Genomic DNA, 20,147 nt, shown 5'->3' with positions numbered 1-20,147 from the left:
AATCATTGATTTAGCTGTAGAACTGTAAGTTTGTGTGAATGAAGAGCTGATGAAATAATGTTCATATTCAGTCTGCAGCTCAAATTGCTGTGACAATGTGGCATATATTGGGCAGAATAAATATAAACATTTATGTTCAGGAAAATGAAATTGATTATAGCTGTCAACACAGTTAATAATTATCAAAAACACTTCTGTCTACCTATACTATACAATCTTGTGAGCAAATCAAGCAAATGATCGGATAGGTTACAGCTGATAAAGTTGACCAACACCTCCAAAAAATTGCCTGTAATCTAGCCTTCCACATCCAAGACCCCAACCATTTCCTTCACTGACTCTCAATCATTCCCATCCCTTTACCTCCTGGATTCCTACTCATCACTGTTGATCCCACCTCCCTATATACCAACATCCCACATGCCCATGGTCTTGCAGCTATTGAATACTACCTTTCCTGACATCCTTCAGACTCCAAGCCCACTACCTCATTCCTTATACACCTTACTGACTTTATTCTAGCTCACAACTACTTTTCATTTGAAGGGAAGGTATAAACAAATCTGAGGCACAGCCATGGGTAGCCATATGGCACTCTCCTATGCCAACCTTTTTATGGGTCATCTAGAGAAGACCTTTCTAACCTCCCAAAACACCAAACCCCTAATCTGATTCAGATTCATGGATGATGGCTTCATGATATGGACTCAGGGCCCAGACATCTTATCTTTGTTCCTTCACAACCTCCACACCTCCTCTCCCATACACTTCACATGGTCCTCCTCAACCTCCTTCCTAGGTGTTGACCTCCTCCTCTCATCCGCGCCTGTGTCCACATTAAATCCACCAACCACCAACAGTACCTGCATTTTGACGGATCCAATCCCTTTCACACGAAAAAATATCACTCCCATACATCCAGGACACCTGAGGATCGCATATCTGCAGTGACAAAAATTCCCTAGCTCAGTATGCCAAAGGTCTCATCAAGACCTTCACAGACAGGCACTATCCCCTAGATCTAGTTCACAAACAGATCTCCATGCCATTGCCCCTCACACCCCCAATCTTCTCACCATCCCCAAGAACCAGCCACAAAGGACTGTCCCCTTCATCAGCCAGTACCATCCCAGACTGGGGTCCTTTACCATGGCTTTGATTATCATGCCCTGAAATGAGGGACACCTACCTGAGATACTGTCCCCCTTCCTAAAATGGTGTTAAGTCACCCATCCAACCTCTACAACATACTAGTACATCCCTATGCCACTCCCAATCCCAATCCCTTGCCACAAGGACTGTATCCTTGTGGAAGAACCAAGGGCAGAACCTGCCCAATCAACCCACTCATCACTTCCTATTCCAGTCCTGTCACAGGTCCACCCTACCCCATCAGGGACCAGGCCACCTGTGAAAGCACACAGGTCATTTACCAGCAGGAACCATTGCACAGCTTTTTATTTTGGTATGATTACCAACCAGCTGTCCTCCAGGATGAAAGACCACCGCCAAACTGTGGCCAAGAACAAAGTAGGCCACCCTGTGCTGCAACATGCAGCTGAGCACAGCACACTGGATTTCAATGGGTGTTTCACTACGTGAGCCATCTGGATGCTTCCCTCCACCACCAGCTTTTCTGAACCGCGCAGATGGGAGTTATCCTTATCACATATTCTCCACTCTTAATTATTCTGGCCTCAACCTATGGTAACATATTGTCTGCACACACTCCACCCAACAGTTTCCACCCTCTCTGTCCTACCACCTCCTCCCCATTCTCATCTCCCACCCTGTTTATTTTCAGCCCTCTGCCGATGCATCTCCCCCTCTTTTCCCACTGCTCTCCTTTTTTGCTCCTTTTTTCCCACCTCCCCACCCCACAACCTCCTGATGTTGTGCCTGTTGGCATTCTAGTGTCTGCGCACTCCACCAGACTGTGTTCATCTCTCTCCCCACCCCTACACCATCCCTTCCCCTTCCCAACCCCTCCAGATTGCTGCTTGCATCCCAAGTGATGTTTCATTCTGGTGCAAGATGTTGGAGTTGGTGGTCGTGTGTGCATAAGGTGTACTTGTTTGAACGTGTTTGAATGGTGTGTGTCTCTCTTTCACTGATGAAGGTTGTAACTTGATGTGACTTCTTTATGGTAAGTAGAAATCTGTCTTTTCCCACTGTTGATATTACTACCTGGAGTTTCCATTGTTTGAAAACTTGCTAATTATCAGATTTGTCCCTTTACAAGATAGAGTAAAATATGCAAACACAAACCAGCCACACACACACACACACACACACACACACACACACACACACACACACAAACCTATGCCCCCACATGGTTGCCCACAAGTGTAACAGTGCAAATGCTCTTTTGCAGCAGGTGGGCTGGTTGTAATGAGGGTAGTGACGGGTGGGATGGTTAGAGGAGAGAGAGGTAGGAGGCTGGGAGAGGTGCTGGGGGCATGTGGCTTGTAACTCGGAGGGAGGTAAGGAAGTTGTCAACACTGCATGTACATTGTCCATAGGTGGCTAGGTTGTATGGGACGGATATTTTTGCTGTGGAAGCCATAGCAGCTGTCAAAGTGCAGATATTGGTGGTGATTCAATAGTTGGCATTCCTTCCACACCAAAAAATCCCCCCCCCCCCCCCCATACAGCCTAGCCTCACATGGACAATATATCTGTAGTGATGAAAACTCCCTTGACCAGTGTGCTGAAGGCCTCACAAAAGCTTCCACACACAGGCAATTACCCCCAGATATAGTCCACAAACAAATTTCCCCTACCATATCCTCAAATAACACCAATCCTCCCACCACCGCCAAGAATATTCTGCAAAGGAGTGGCCCCTCTCATCAACCCAGATTGGAACAACTAAACCATATCCTTCACCAAGACTTTGATTCTCTCTCATCCTGACCTGAAATGAGGGACATCCTGCCCAAGATCCCTCCTACTCCTCCTGAAGTGGTGTTCTATTGCCCACTCAACCGACACAACATCCTAGTCCATATCTATGCCACTCCCACTCTCAACTTCTTGCCACAGGGATTATATCCCGATGGCAGAGTCAGGTGCAAGAACTGCCCTGTCCACCCACCCAGCGCCTCCTACTCTAGCCCTGCCATAGGTTTTTCTAGCCCGTCAGAGGCCAGGTCACCTGTGGAGGCAGACATGTCACATACCAACTCTGCTGCAACCACTGCACAGCCTTTCATGTCACTATGACTATCAAACTGAATGAGGTAGCGCAGTGGTTAGCACACTGGATTTGCATTTTGGAGGATGACAGTTCAAGTCTGCATATGGCCATCCTGATTCAGGTTTTCCATGATTTTCCTAAATTGCTTCAGGCAAATGCCAGTATGTTTCCTTTGAAAGGGCATGGGCAATTTACTTCACTAATCTGATGACCTCACTGTTTGATTTTCTCCCCCAAATCAACCAAGCAACTATGACTACCAACCAGATGTCGGTCAGGATGAATGGCCACAGTCAAACTGTTGTCAAGAACAAATTGAGTGCCAGATAGCACAACATACAGCTGACAGGATCCTTCTCTTCACCACCAGCTTCTCTGAACTATGCAGATGTGAATTATTCTTACAGCACATCCTCTGCTGGAATTATTATGTTCTTCTTGAAGTCTGAGTGTAAGTCACCTGTCTCATCTATACTGCATACCAGGTAGAACAGTTTTATCACTGCTGACATTCCCAAGGATCTTAACAGTTTTGAGGGAATGTCGTCTACTTCAGGGGCCTTGTTTTGGCTTAGGTTTTTCAGTGTTCTCTTTTGCATTCTTCTCATAGTACGTAAATACTTTTGAAGGAGAAAAAACACAAACAGCTATGCCTCTGCATGGAGCCAGTTGGATGCAAAATTCTGCATTTTAGTAGGATGTCTAGGTTGTGGTGGTGGTGGTGGAGAGAGAGAGGAGGGGGGGGGGGTTCATGTGGGATGGTTAGAGGGAGTGAGAAACAGGAGGTAGGGTGATGGAATGGGGATGAGTGCCAAATGGCTTGGCAGGAGGAGCCAGTTGCTGACTAGATATAAGAGATGGGATGGTTTGAACATGGGCTAGGCATGTGATGTGTGGTTGTCAGAGCCAGTGGGGAGTGGTGCACACTGAAGGTGACACTGAGATATAAATTTCAGAGAGGGTGAGAGGACAGAGAAGGGAAAACTCTTGGGTGGATGGCATAGGGTTGTGGGTTCCTGGAGATTGAGGCCAGGATAATTATAGGAGCAAAGGTTGTGTTGTGATCTGCCTGGTTCAGAGAATGTGGTGGTGGAGGGAAGGATACAGATGGCCTTGGTTGTAGTATCATATCTCCCCTCTCATCTTCATCTACTTCCCCTTCTCTTTCTATAATACTATATTTAATTTCATTTCCCTTGTATAGCTGTTCTACATATTCCTTGCAGCTTTCAGTTTTCCCTTATTTATTCATATACAAAAATTATGTGTCAGATAAGATAAGCAGCAATCAAGGCTACTGAAGATGCTGTTTTGCACAGAGATTCTCTATATCAAGTAATTATCGGATCATTCAGGATAACATTGGTGGAATTTCTGTTTGGTATGATGAACAGCAGTGTGCTTCAAATGTCAGTAAATGTAAGTTAGTGTGGTTAAATGGCTAAGTGTCCAAATACACATACAAAATTACAAGTTATCTATATGTATCTTGATTACATCAGTTTTTGAAATGCATAGCATAAAATGGATCATAACAGCAACAGTTACATACTTTTCTCAGAATTATAAAATAATCTTGGCAAAAGCATAAATTAATGTTACCAATTACATATAAGAAACTAGTGAATGGAGGCGCTGTGTTTTTAACAGGTAGTACCAGTTACCGACTGCTCCCTGATGATTACTGGTATCAGTTACATCACAATCATCATCAGACAAATTTCCTAAATACATAATACAAAATGGGTCATAATACACTTGGTAAAAGTATGATGGCCTCACATGTTAACTTGGTAAGGTTATTTTAGTCTTTTGCTAAGGATGTAGTTTATTCCCTATCCTACCTGATATCTATATTTATGATGATATTCAGAGACAGCATTTTACAGTAAACAGTGGGGTACTGTTGTTGATATGTTAGCATTAAAAGCATTACTTTACAAATTTCAAACCAGCTGCAGAGAGAAAATTAATTCTGAAAGCATTTCCTTATGCTGACAACCTTACACTGCTTCTGAGGAAAGAAATTACTTGTAGATGATTTTTTGTGCGTTGACTAAAATATCATACAAACATAACCTGAGAAGTTTAGTTCAGAAAACTAAAATCTTGGATTCTATAGTTAACATTGCTTGTGGACTAAAATTGTTGGTAAAAAACATAAACAGAAAAAATAAGATACTTAGGCGCGATAAAGATTTGAATGTGATAAAGATACTCAAAATGCAGCTCATAGGCTTAGCAATACCTGTGGGATGACCGGCTGATATGTGAACATATTTTGGCCTGCTGAAGGTAAGTATTGTGCACTAATAGCATCTCATTGTTTCATAGTTTTGTTGAATGAATTTTCCTTCTGACATAAATAAAGCCTCAAATATATATGATTAATGTTTCACAAGACTGTTGCTTTACCAACAATGATATACAGAAATGAATTGTGGGTGGTAAATATGAAGCAAACAATGCACAAATGCAGAGTATATATACTACAAAGTATCAAAAGATGTAAAAGAACACACAGAATGAGACATGTTGATAACAAAAATGAGCTATTTTTCAAATTTTTTCAATATTTTTTAAAATTCTAAATTCTCAGCTATAGCTATGCTACCCAACAGTGACATAGGAAGATTTGTGATGGACTGGGACTCAAGCCCAGATTTCCCACTTTCTGTAAGTGGTCAGTTTAAGGACCCTACTGCACTGGGGCACTGTGGCAGGTCTGCTGGCTTCTTCAGGTCTGGCAGTACAAGATGCCAGCAGATATGCCAGGGGAATGCCTTCAAGGCAGAAGGCTACAATTTTGTGTGCAAGTTTGAAATAAAAAGGGAATGAAGAAGAAGTAGTTCTGGGCACATCCCTTCACTGCTGATCATGACATTCGCAGGTTATTTGACATGCTTTGTAATGATTTAAGAAACTACAATGCTAAATTTTCCAGCATCCAGAGAATGTCATTCTGTTCATTTGATGAGGTAATGGGGATCTCTCAAGATTAACTGATGGAAAAAGTCACTGTTTTAAGGAAATTAATCTCACCAAAAGAAAAAGATTTCCATGACCCGTATAGTCAGTAGCTAATTATTTGTTGTCTGCAGTGATACTTACAGTTTTAGTTGGCATCTCCGCCAGCAGACATGCCGTGGCACCCCAGTGCGGTAGGGCTCTAATCAATCAAGCTATCTATGCACGCCTCTATTGACCCAAACTTCCACATGTCACGCTGTCACATCAGAGTCTAATCTGTTCACTTCTTAAACTCACAACTTTACTTGTATTTCCACAACAGGGAGAGTTGAAACTATGAGAAATCGAGACTGTTGTTATTATTGCCATTGTATGCATTCCCCAAGGCTTATGATACATATTTTTCTTGACAATCCTACAGCTGTTGAAATATTTTTCAAAATATATTCACTGAATTGTGAGTTCTTTTAGCATCAGCTGTTTTGAGTGTAGGTATACTACCCATGTGTGACATAGGAAAATTTCTGCCGGAAAAATATTTCGGCAGCTGTAGATTGTCAAGAAAAATATTAACAAAACATATGGAGTGTAAAAGAAAAGTTAGTAGGAAATACAAGAAGGTGAACTGAAACCCTATGAACATGTGATCCGAAAAGGTTACCAGTAAAAATACAGAAACATGAACAGAGAGGAAACACTTTAAATTAAAATGCAATACTTTCTCACAATATCTGGTTACCGGATAAAATTATCTCAAGCTTCAAGAGTTCAATAATTTGCATCTGGCAACAATAAATACAAGCATATTGGGCCCTGGTTTGGATGAAATAATGTATGAAAGAAGCAAACTCACTTCAAATTGCCATAATTGAACTACTAACTTTTTGTAATAGTGTTGATGATTTTGCCACCTGATATGCCATGCAATCACCCAAGCATCACTGGGAATTTTACAAAGCGAAGACAATGCTGATTTAATTCACTTTAGCTGGCAACTGAAAAATTCAGCTGAAATAAGTTTATATAAAAAATTACATATATTTCTTTTATGACAAAGTGATTTTTCAATTTTTGAGGTGCAGGCCCCAACACAGCAACCAAGATAGCATGCCCGCAAATACGGCCCAGCTAGAAAAATATGTATTACGTCATATTAGTGAAAATCATTCTTTTCCAAATATGAGCTGTATTCTGACACGAAGAAATGGCTAATTTCCAGGAACGTTTGCCTATTGAAGCCGTGGGCTCCAAATGATAGATATCAAACGCACAATTGTAAATCGATCACGTGACTGTGGTGGCGAGCGTTATGATAAATTATTTGTGAGTTGTTGCCAGGTAAACTCAAATGATTTATGTTGATAGTGAGTGGGATGTCTGGTATTGCAGACATTTCTTTGGTTCACTGTCTCAGGTGGAAGAATCTAATTCCACGCTTATGCAATGTAGAAAATTGTTTGAATTTTTGTCAGAAATATGGACTAATGCTGGATGATGAATGGAGGAACTGTGTAGACTGTGGTGGGGAGGAGTCTATAAAAGTTCATAAGAAGAGTTCTGATAGTGAAATATCTTTACAATTTCATTGTATTAAACGAATTTCACTGTGGTAAATGAACAACTGTCCGGAAGAGTACACGGTTTGACAATTCCAAATTATCAATCCAGACCAGTGTAATTCTTGTATCTTGCTGGATTAGGGACTACACCTTGCAAGCAACAGCATCGAAACTGACTTACCTCGTAATATCGTGTGTGACTATTTCGGGTTTTGCAGGGAAGGGTGTTATGTAATAGTGATGAATGACATTGTACCAATCGGTGGACCGAATAAAGTTGTCGAACTGGATAAATTGCACATAGCAAGAAGGAAAAACCAGAGAGGATGACCTTTAAAGAATAAAATCAAACGTATTCGGGTATTTGATGGTATAGAACAAGAGTCCCAGAAGTGCTTTGTGGTAAGAGGGTTGCCCAGAGGCAAGGTAACTTTAGTTGGTTTGATAAAGCACTTTATATTGCCTGGTAGCAAAGTGATTACAGATGGCTTTCAGTGCTACAAGACACTGAAAGCAGAAGGATTCAACCACAAGTTCGTCACCACTCTGTAGAGTTCGTGACTTTTGATGAACCCAGTGTGCACAGGTAGAACATTGTGTGTCTGTGGAAATCAGTGAAATCTTCCATTAAAAGAAAAGGGCGTCCAGGAGAAATAGAGGAACTGTGTTTGTTTCAGTATATGTATTTCCATAATTTGAGGTTGCAAGGAAAAGTTGACACATGTGACACACTATCCATATTTTTGTGTGAAACTGCCAGAGTCTACCCAGGTGTCAGCAAAAAGGGAATGCTTCCCATAGCATACACATTAAATGGACTTTCTTATGATGACATCATCGACGATGAGTGAGGTTAGTCATTTCATTTCTAATTACAAGTATTTTAGCAATGCTCGTCTTTTGTGATTGCCGTATAAACATGCTCATAATGCCTGCCACCACAGTTGCATGACTGATTACAGTCACACGTTCTATATCTATTGTTTGGAGTCCGGGGCTTCGATAGGCAAACATTCTTCAAAATTACCAAGAAAAGTATCATAAACACTTATTAACTTTGTGACCATAGGTGACATGTTATTAGAGATGTGTCCTCTCACCATGTCAGAATTGTCACATATCTGGTTTGCTACGACAGTGCAATTTTTTGAACTAAACAAATATGTTCAGTTAGTTATGGGCACATTCACAGTAGCACCCATTTCAGACCTCACAAATCAGCATTTGTTAGATATGTTTCACAAGAATACACAAGAGCTGCACTGTTATTGCTTTCTGGCTGAGTGTAACTACATGTGTATAGTAAACTGCACATCCAGTGTTACTGAGTTCACTGTTTTGAGTGAGCTTTGTAATGAAAGTGGACACTGCACCACACTCATTCTAATGTAGAACCTGATCCACCATTTCAATGAACAACACAATCCACTTATTTGGATCTGGATGTATACGTGCAATTTCTTATTACTGTGACTCTCTCTACATATGTATATTATTTTGTTACTGTCCTTTACTCATAGAGTAGCTATTCATTTAACAGCAAAATTATACCAAAATGATGATTTACCATTAAATCTGTCAAAAATTTTATATATACTATTTTTTAGAGAGCATTACATTTTCTGCAAATTTTAAGATTGTTTGAACCTGAATGTGCTAATTATTATCTTCTTCCTCAATGACATTTGTTCAGTATTCCATATTTAATGTCTTGTATTATTAAAAAAATTAATTGCCTATTGTCAATTTCTCATAAACTTAAAAAAAAACATAGTTTAACAAATTAATGGAAAATAACATTACCATTGTTGTTTATAGTCATATTAGCTATTCTTTGTAGTCATTATGGTAGTTATTATGGCTAGGCTAACTACAGTTTGTAAAACAAAATAAATATAGATATACTAAAGAAAATTACATGAAAAAACATTGGTACTAGAGCCATTTGAGTCAAAACTTGTAGACTTATCTTTTATGACAGTTGTATTCAAATTCTGAGAATGAAAATATTTTAGTCTTTACTTAAACATGACATATAAAAAATAATTTACTGTCATAACAAATTTGTATGAACCAATAATAGTTTGCAGCACATGAAATTATTAGTGAATGATGTCATGAAAGCAGTGTAATGTTTGAATTCTGTTGGTGTCTGAGAGGTAGGATGTGCTGATGAAAAGTGCACGATTGTCAACTGGTCAAAGTTGTTAGTACTGTTATTACGTTATACACAAACCTGTAACAGTTAATAATACAGCTACTGAAACAGCAACAGAAAATGTGATTTATTAATGAGTGGGTGTTAGAGATTGTTGAATCTTAGCAATATTTACAGGAACAGTGAATCACTAGATGACAACAGAAGAAAATATTTAAGACTAAGATAAGTATATTTGAACAGTATTATTATTATTTGTTTTCAACTGGTTCATTCTGCAAGCATCTTGCAAATATGGATAGAAAAATGCTATCTCAGTTACAGAACAGAAGACTGCATTTCAAAACTGATGAAAATCTAAATTAATCATCGACAGTGTGCCTGTCTGCAACTTTGTGTGTCTTCTTTATGGTAAGTAGCTACCTATCTTTTCCTACATTGTTGATATTCCTACCTTGAGTTTCCTTTGTTAGATAGGAAGCAGGTTAATAATTTATGCACACCTGAATGACATTTTCCCATTGTTTAAATTATTCATCAAATATATTATTCTTCATATCTGTTGCAAACTTATATTGATATATGAGGGTCATTCAATAATTAAAGAGACAAATTGGTCTGGAGAAAAAAGCATTTATTTTTACAAAAGAATACTTTTTCTACTTTTCAACATAACCCCCTTGAACATTTATGCACTTGTTCCAATGGGCTACAAGCTTTTTCATTCCGGTTGCAGAGAGCTCTTTGTATTGATATTTGAACCAATTTCCCACAAACTTTTTCGCGTCCTTGTTGTCCTGGAACCTCTTCCCATGTAACGTCTCCATCAGTGCACCAAACAAATGGAGTGCTAAGCCAGGTCGGTAAGGGGGATGAAAAAAATACTTCCCAGCCCATTTTGCCAATGGTTTTATGGGTTAATTGAGCAATATGAGACGTGGGTTGTCTTGCTAGAGAATCACACGTCTCCTCTGAGATCCACAAAGTCTCTCTCTCACGGCTGGCTTCAGCTTGTTTAAAAGCAAATCTGTCTAGTATTGGCTGTTCATTGTATGCTGGTCTTTGAGATAATCACAAAAAACTAGACTTTCAGCATCTCACAACACTGTCAACATGACTTTTCCTGCTGATACTTGGGTTCTGAATTTTTTCTTGACAGGTGAGTTGGTGTGCTTCCACTCCATGTTTTGTCTTTTTGATTCTGTCTCATAATAGTGAAACCAAGTTTCATCACAAGTTAATGCTCAGCTTCTCTTTCAAAGCATTTAGCTCTGTGCACACTCTCAACCTTGTTTCCTTGTGCAGCCGCGTCACCTCCATTGGGACCCATCCTGCACGTGTTTTGCGGTACATCAACTTGTTACAGATAACGTTATGAACTGTAAAAGTACTCACTTGAACCTTATAAATTATCATTTCCACAGTCACATGACAGTCGGCAAGAATAATGTCATCAATTTGACGTTAAAGTGAGGCAGTTAAAACTGCAATTGGTCAGCCAGAACGGTGTTCGTCAGTCACTGAGTGGTGACCATTTTTGAACTTCTCCACCCACTTGTAAAAATTTGCACGATTCATACAACCTTCACTATAAAAGACATTCTACAGTATATATTCACTGGTTTCTCACCTTCAGCAAGTAAAAGAACAAATAACAAAACGTTGTTCAACTAATGTGGACATTTCAAGTGAGGTTATAAACAAAACAATGTTGATACATCACCTGATCGGGGCTCATCCCAGTGATGCCAACTTAAAGCCATAAAAGCAACAAACTTGCCCCACAAACAGCTTTTTCCGCAGACCAATTTGTCTCTTTAATTATTGAATAACCCTCATAGTAAGCCAGGAGCTTGCCCCAGTGTAAATTGTCTCTTTAATTATTGAATGACCCTCATAGTAAGCCAGGAGCTTGCCCCAGTGTAATGACATGATCCAATATGTATTACCCATTGGCTTTAATATCAGGACCTTTGGCCAAGATTTGTTTAATGATTTACAGTATCTGACGTTTCATCAGCACAAGTGGCTGGCACTGTCAAAAATTCAGCCTCCGCAGCTGGTGGTGGACTGGAGATGAGACAACAGCTGGAGATGTATGTGTTGCGTGAGCATCTGAGGCCTTTTCCCTGGTCATTACAGCTGTGGTACCTCATTATTTCCTGCAATGGTCATTCACTGTACCATACGAGCACCAGATCTATTTATCTTGAAGTTTTCTCCTCTCTTGTTACAACCTGGACTGCATTCTGGCGAACAGGTATATAAAAAGTATGATAAAACCTAACACTCATGAAGTGACACACTGAAAGAAGAAATGTCAAGTTTGGCCTTTCAGCCATACAATCCTTTGTGGACAATATTAATCTCAGACTTTTTGCAGATGCTGCAGTTATCTATAATGCAGTACTGCTTGAAAGACGCTGCATAGATATTCAGTCAGATCTTGTAAAGATTTCAAAGTAATGCAAAGACCGGCAACTTGCTTTAAATGTTCAGAAATGTAAGATTGTGCACTTCACAAAATGAAAAAAACACAGTAGCCTATGGTTATAACATCAATGAGTTGCAATTCAAATTGGCTAGTTAATACAAATACCTGGGTGTAACACTTAACAGGGATATGAAATGGAATGATCATACAGACTCAGTCTTGGATAAAGCAGGTGGTAGGCTGGTTTATTGGTAGAGTACTAGACAAGTGCAATCAGTCTACAAATGAGATTGCTCATAAATCACTCGTGTGACCCTGTTAATGAAGTTTTGAGAACCAGCTTTAAATGAGGTCTCTAGGAATATACTATAGCTTACACAGGAATCATGAGGACAAGATTACAATAATTGCAGCTTGCACAGAGGCAATCAAACAATCATTCTTCCCATGCTCTATACTTGAATGGAAAGGGAAGAAACCTTAATAACTGGTACAATGGGGCATATCCTCTACCATGCACTTTATGGCAGTTTGCAAAATGTAGACGTAGAAGTAGATGTTGGTGGCAGACAGAATTGGCTGTATGTTGTGCAAACACAGCATACAGACTATATGCAAACCAACCTAAAACATCACAAAATGTCTCAGATCAGCAAAGGACAAAAGGAAAAGCATTTGTATCATTGGGAATATACTACATATCATGGACATGTGGAAAAATGTTTGTTGGAATGACTGTACGATCCATCAATATCGAGATTACCAAGCATAAACAGTATTGGGGCTGAGACAGGTGGAGAAATTGGCTGTGGCAAAGTACTCACTGTGTGTGAGCGACCACGGAATAAAATTCGTTGACACATGGGTTCTCACACTGGAGAAGAGCCACCTTGCCTGCTTGTTCAAGGGTGTCATAGAAATTCACAAACTTGACAACAATTTTAACAAGAAAGGATTTCAAAATTAATTCAATGGCTGTGAATTCCTTGACATCAGCTGTATTAGGTGCAGACAGGGGCAGGAAGAATTTATTTTATTTTATGGCCAAGCTTGGTGTTGTTTTTTGTCAAACTCGGTGCTATTTTTTGCCAAATGTGATGCTATTATTTGCGAAAGTCGGTTTTATTTTTTGCCAGATTTGTTGTAATATTTACCAAATTAGCTGCTGTTTTTGATAAATTCATTATCTTTTTGCCAAATTTGCATTTTTTTTCCCCGCATTCAATGTTACTCTTGTTCCAAAGTCGGTGTCGTTTTTTGCCAAATTTGGAGTCTATTCTAGGCAGAATCAATGCTATATGTTGATATTACCATTTTTGCCAAATTCAGTGTTATTATTGGGCAGATTCATTGTTATTTTACAAAATTAGTTCTAATTTTGCCAAATTCTTTGTTATTTTTGCCACATTCTGTGTTTTTTTATGCCAAATTCAATGGTTTTCAGTGTTTTTGTCAAATTCTGTGGTTCTTGCCAAATTTGGTATTTTTTGGTGTTTTTTCCAGTTTTTTTCCAGATTTTGTGGTACTTTTCTTTCACAAATTCTCTGGCTTTTTTTCTAAATTGGATGTTATTTTATGTCAAATTTTATGTTATTTTTTACTGTTTCAGTGTACGCAATTTTAACATTCTACAACCGTCCTCAGATTTGTAACATTTTTATAAGGTAAGATTACAAATTTCATGATATTTTGCAAAAATCAGTGATTTCACGTTAGTTCCCTAAAAACAGCTAATTTTATCTTATTGTTGAAATTATCGTTATCACAAAATTTACCTGTAACTATGTCTAAATCTATTATCCTATGTGTAGCAGATTTATACATGATACAGCTTGAAATTAGCTCTATTAAGTGTAGATTTAGAACCCAATGGGGAGCAGATCTATACCAAATACAGCTAATGCCAAGGAATTAATTTTGAAGCATTTTGTATAGCTGTGGATTGTCAACATTGTCTGCTCTTTCAGACATACACTTAAGAAAGAACAAAGCCTCAACGTAAATTGATCCTAGATTCTCATGCTGCAGTGAACAACTGTTGCTAGTAACAAGAGGGAATTCACAGTGATAATTACCAGGAAAATGCTCTTAGATGTTGGCTCAACTTCTGTCTCCCACCAGCAATAGTGGGTGAATCTTTAACAATGCCAGCCACTCATGCTGGTGAAACATCAGAAGAATCATTACACAAATGTTGGTTGCAGAACCAAAGACAGGAGACAACATGCAATATGTCAACAAGTAGCCATGAAAGCCTCAATAATTATGTGCACAATTCAAAATTGAAAAACAGTCATCAACTAATATTCCATGACATCAAACTGGCCATTGTAAAGCAATTAGTTTTGCTCCTTCTGTGTACAGTCAGTACTGAGGGTTGCACATATACAGGCATACAATTTACTTGAGAACAGGGTAATGGTTATTATGTAGTGTTTGCATAATTAAATACAGGAATCAAAATAAAAGAGAGAGAATATAGCACAGTATATTTCTTTTAAGAAGAAGATATCAGCAGAATTCCCATGGCTAACATCCCCATAGAGGCAAATAACTTTCGTCAGAGTATTGTATAAACTGTTTCTCCTATACTGTAGGGTACTTTGAAATTTAACACTAGCTAGTCATAAGAAGCTACATAAAATTTCCTTTACTATCCTTACTTATCAGGTTTTCCATCATGCACATATGAACTGACAATTTCTGACCCACTGTGATCCACCATCACCAATAACCGTAATTTGGTGACAGCAGCCGAGGAACAAGGGGAACATATGATAAAAATCAAGTTTTAGGAAAGACGAATACAAAAGGAAAAGAAAAGAACTATAGAAATTGAAACAGCTTTCAATTTTATTATAAATACAATATAACTGAAATAAAAACTCAATATCACATATTTTCACTGCATTACAAATAACTGATTCTTTGTAATACAACTTTCAACAAAAATTTCAATACAGTTTCTGACCTAGAATTGTATGTTCATGTAAACCACATTTAGAGCTGGTGGCCATGGAATACAGATTACAACTGCTGTCAAGTAGAGACATGTGATGCGGTGCACATCAAGACGGCATAATCAACACATTTGAGAAACCATCATTTAAAAGTTCACAAACATCTGCAGACATGTTGTCAGTCACTAAAACCCATCTGAAAAAAATTACAGCTCTTGTAATCAAGAATGGTAAGATACATGTACATACCTGAAAATACTGTAATTGCTGAAATAGAAACAATATAACCAAGGGTAACAGGTTGCATGTTGACATCAAGAACAATTTTTTGGCCTGCTGTGTGTCTCTCCTGATTCAGGGTATGGACAAATATTTCCTTCAATTCAGCCATAAAAACTGTTGTCACCTGAATATGGATATAAATATGAGAGAGATTTGTTACACATGATCCTATTGGAGATGGTAAGCTCTAGCATTTCTCTCACCTCTCACTTGGCTTTCGTGGTCAGTTATAGGAGAATTAGATTAGATGTTCCTTTTGTTCCATTGACCCATAGTGAACAGATCCTTAAGGATTTAGAACATGTCACAAAACAGCAGTACATAAGACATACATAGAATGTGTGTGCATGTGTGAGGGGGAGAGAGAGAGAGAGAGAGAGAGAGAGAGAGAGAGAGAGAGAGATCCTTACCACATATACTAACTGCGATGGTCCTCATCGATGTGGAATAAGTCAAAACACTTATTACAGGTATAGAATTTCATTTAAGAGGTAATAACAAACTTGTTACAAAACATGAAACTAACAATATTGTTTCCCTGTTATATTCATATCATTAAGTGGAATGTTTCCCGCGTGGAATGTTTCCCTATTATATTTGTAACAATAAACTGAGATGTATATGATTATTCTTAGGCTATTGAACTCAACCATCATCATAAGAAAACTGCTTTACAACACTTAATTACACTGATAACTTTGATGTGTTGAAGATATACAGAAGTCAGATTTTACGTAATACTAATGTTAATTGAAATTGTTAATAATATACACAAATCAATTGATTTTACTATGAAACTCATTAATGAAGTAGAAGAGTTGGCCACCAATAAATCCTCAAGTTGCCTCTTAAACTGAATTTTATTGGTAGTTTAACTTTTTATGGCTGCTCGAAAGTTATTGAAGTGTGTTTCCCTAAATAATGGACATCTTTCTGCACCAAAGGAACTTTAAATAATTGTGAATGTTATTCTTATACCCAGTATTGATTCTGTGCACTGAGCAGCTGGTCTGAAGAAGAGATATATTATGCCATATTATTATTATTATTATTATTATTATTATTATCATCATCATCATCATCATAACAAATTCATTTAGGGGGTAAAAACTCTGCCTGAAATAAAAAAAATGAAGTACTCATACAAATTTACAAAGAACTTGGCAGTTTGAGCACACTTATCAGCATGACATAGCACCTGTGTGGCCAGGATGCATGATCTGATTTGGCTGTGAAGGTTGTCATAAAGCCATTGTACTCTGCTGATACAAGATGGCCTGCAACCATTGTAACTGGTCGTTGATATCCTGGATATTGGCTCTGAGACAGAGTTGACATCTGAGCTGGTCTCACACATGTTCTATCAGAGGACATATCAACATCACGCAGACACATGTCGAGTGTGGATGAGCATTGTCCTGTTGAAAAATGGCACCACGATACCATCACACAAGAGGTAACTTGTAATGTGCATGACATACCATTCTGGCATTCTGGCCTGAGCTGCCAGAGCTGGCAGTCATGTGTGTTTGAAGTGTGCTTGGTTGTGTCAATCAATTGTGTATGTTTCTCTTTTTCTGATAAAGGATGTGCCTGAAAGCTTATGTGTAGGCGTCTTTTAATTGTGAGTGTCTGCAGCTTAACGTGTCATGTTTACAGAAAGTAGCAATCTATCTTTTCCCATATTCTTGGCATATCCAATAGCTTTTTCCACTCCAGGAGCAATGCTGCTGTGCCCCTCAGACACACTGGAGGAACGGGATATCTCCCCAGATCTCTACACAGAGCGACGGTGATCGTCTGGGATAGTGCAGAGCTATGATTCAACCCTTAACATAATGCAATGACATTCATCAGCAGTCCATGACTCCCGGTCACTACACCACTCCAAATACAGTGGTTTCCACTGTGGTGTCAACTGCAGCCTACACACGGGACAGTAATTCCCTACTCCAGCTGTTGCTAGTCTCCATATGACACAGAATTTTGCAGGGACTTATTTGTAGTCATATGACAGGCGTAGACATGAAGAGCTTACGGTGTGCTTGGTTCATATTATAGTGATCTTCCTATGTGTGATCAGATTGGGTCATCCAGAACATTCACAACAAGTACACGTGCATTCATTTACCCATGCAGTGCATCATTGGCCATGGTCATATCTAAATGCTCCACAAAATTATTATGTCACAATTTGACCACCCATTTAAATAGGGATTGGCAATGAGATCTCTTCCAAACTCTGTCAGGTGCCAATAACACTGACTCACATGGGTACATGGCATCTCTGGTCCTTTACAGCAGTCATTCAGCTTCTGATGCTATTCGTGCCTCTTACATAGCCTACTGGTCCTGGTAATGACACTAAACATGAACAACACTAACACACACTAGTGGCCATCTTACCCATCACGGAGAATGGCAACTGTAATCACTTACATACCACTGACGTTGGGTACACATATGAAGTTACAGTGACTTCTGACCGTGTCACTGTGGTGCTTCGCTTTTACATTAGGAAGCAGTATATAGTATCCCCAGGTCTTTGAAGAGGCCTCTACCTAGTGTTATCAAGTTCACACTACAAATAATTCACGAGGACTCAGAAGGGGAGGCCACGACATCGGGATCACAGATTTACTTCAAGCTTTGTACGCCTCCAGTAGGCCATTAAAACAACATTATGTACAAGTAGTAAGGTGCACTACCCTACCAATTCCAAGAAAATCACAAGAGAAATTTTGTATATCTGTTATGTGCCTTATGCATCTGTGTGTAAGCACCAAACATCTAAGTTCATGGTGGTCAAGTAATTAGTGTTTGAGCTTCGTAAGATGAACATGTAGGCAGTGACAGTTCGACTCCTGCTCAAACATAAATATTAGTCTTTTTTTCCCTTATCACAGGTCATATTATTTAATTTCTATGAAATTTCAGTTATAGTACAATGAAAACAATGTGTGTATTTGCATCAAGTTTCAATTTATGTTTTCCATGTCTGTATGACAAATACCATCCTGCAACGAGTGATGTTAAGGGCACATCCTACGAGTAATTGTACATTATTAATCTTGTGGTCTGGCACATTGTGACTTACTATATTACTGATTGTGAATAACATCACTTACATCATTATTTATTGAGGTTTGAGTTGGACTTTCCAAGTTTGTCCCTCGTCCTTGAAAACTTAATTACAAATAGTAAATAGTCAAATCACATAGGGAGTTCACTACAACTTCATGAAAATGCATGGTTTTTTTCCATTATATTACCTCTCAAGTGTCATATAAATTAAATAATGTGACCAGTGAGGAAAAAAAAAATGTAGATTGAAAATTAGAATGTAGCTGGATTCAAACCACCTTCTTGTCTACAACCCACTTGCAAAACACGAGTGCTAACCGCTTGCCCACAGTGACTGCTTACAATTGGCACCTTCGCACAGGTACATCAGTTACATAATAGACATGTAAACTTCTCTTGTGACTTTCTCAGAATTGCCAGAGTACTGCATCTTACTACTTGCTCATTATGTCAGTTTAATGACCTACTAAAGATGTACAAAGTTAGAAGTATACCTGTGATCCCAATGTCACAGCCTCCATTATCAGAAAACTTAAGCTTGGCTTGATGAGTTATTCCAAAAATGATCCCATAACACATTATGAAGTGAATGTAAGTGAAGTGTGCTAGCTTTTTTATTTTTACATCATAAAGATGTAGTGCATCTTGACCAACTACTAGTTGGACGACTATGTAGCATTTGTTTACTGCTTCTCATGTCAAGTAACAATCAACTATTCTTCCCTCATCTTCTTTTCCATCTCTCAAATTAAGCAATACTATGTAAGGGAGTTTTTGCAGATCAGACATGGGTGTGTGCTTTGCCATCACAGAATTCTTTGTGCATTCCATGCAACATTGGCTTCAAGGTTTGTTTAACCATGTTTGAAACTTCTCCTTGGTAATGTAACACAGAGCTGAATCCAGCCACAATGAACTTCAACAAACAACTTCTCTACTGTACATGACAAGACAAACAGATACCATGGGAAAACTTCTGAATATTTAGAGAATATGAACTGCGCACATGCTAATAACAAAAGTTAAATCGGAAACAGTTGTATATGATACAAAGGATCCATTAGGCATAGTGACACTGAGAGAAAAAATTAAAAATGTTAAAACTAGACAAGGTTCTGAGGCTGATGGGATCCCTGTCAGATATTATACAGAATTTGCAGGTGAGTTAGCTCTCATTGTAAACATAATATACCATAATTCACTTTAACCAAAAACAGTGCCCAGTGCTTTGAAAAAAAGTGCAGGTCACAAATGTCTACAAGAAGGGTAACAGAAATGATCCACGATACTACTGTCCTGTCACATTAACATCTGTTAGTTTTAGATCCCTAGAATTTATTCTGAGCTCAAATCAAATGAGGCACCTTGCATCCAACACTATACACTCCATTCAGCTAGTCTTGCAAGTTCTTTCCTTCCTCTGACAAAATTACAATTTTATCAGCAAATCTCAATGATTTTATTTCTTCTCCCTCGACTTTAATTCCCTTTTGAATTT

The 20,147-nt window shown here is 38.6% G+C and overlaps 1 protein-coding gene across 1 annotated transcript in view; it reads right to left on the bottom strand.

The window, feature by feature from the left end:
• Positions 1-20,147, bottom strand: part of LOC124716914 — a 381,964-nt gene that overhangs the window by 206,473 nt on the left and 155,344 nt on the right. The window lies entirely within an intron of this gene.

Source organism: Schistocerca piceifrons, chromosome 9, assembly GCF_021461385.2.
Source record: "Schistocerca piceifrons isolate TAMUIC-IGC-003096 chromosome 9, iqSchPice1.1, whole genome shotgun sequence".
Classification (NCBI taxonomy): Eukaryota; Metazoa; Arthropoda; class Insecta; order Orthoptera; family Acrididae; genus Schistocerca; species Schistocerca piceifrons.
This window is presented reverse-complemented; position numbering and strand designations above follow the sequence as displayed.